Below are 517 nucleotides of genomic sequence, written 5' to 3'. Positions count from 1 at the left end.
GCCCAAGCAGGGGGTTGGACTCGATGATCTGCTGAGTTCCCTTCCAACCCTAGCATCTAAGAATCTATAAATTTAACCCCTAAAACAGATGCCTTTAAAAGAGCACGAGGCATCTACAAAGTTGAAGAAAATGCAACAATGACTGTTGGCTGAAGATGTATTATTCAATTTGACATGATTTCTGTTGTGCTTTGTTTGTTTTTTTATATTGTGCGTATGACTGAAATCTATAAAAACAACTAACATTAAATGGTCACAGTTCTATTACAGACAAAGCAGGACATTCCTAAATAGTAAACAACTTTATGCAACAACATACCTTGGGGCAACTACTCAAGGGGTATCAAAATTGTAATAACTCCAGTGAAAACAATGGAGTTAGGACAATTTACACTTGCCTACATAAACTGATGATCAAATACCTTTTTGAAGAAACACTAAGGAATTTTCAGGAGCAGCATCGATCTGATACTTGCATGAATTAATACAGGATAGTTCAATTGGATTAGAAAGAGTG

General features: G+C 36.0%; 1 protein-coding gene across 1 annotated transcript in view; it reads right to left on the bottom strand.

Annotated features, from left to right (window-relative positions):
- The window catches only part of KIF21A (kinesin family member 21A), a 139,292-nt gene that overhangs the window by 36,353 nt on the left and 102,422 nt on the right, over positions 1 to 517 (bottom strand).

The sequence above is a fragment of the Alligator sinensis genome, unplaced genomic scaffold (assembly GCF_000455745.1).
Source record: "Alligator sinensis unplaced genomic scaffold, ASM45574v1 scaffold9_1, whole genome shotgun sequence".
Taxonomy (NCBI): Eukaryota; Metazoa; Chordata; order Crocodylia; family Alligatoridae; genus Alligator; species Alligator sinensis.
The sequence above is the reverse complement of the archived record's forward strand: the minus strand, read 5'-3'. Positions and strand labels throughout refer to the sequence as shown.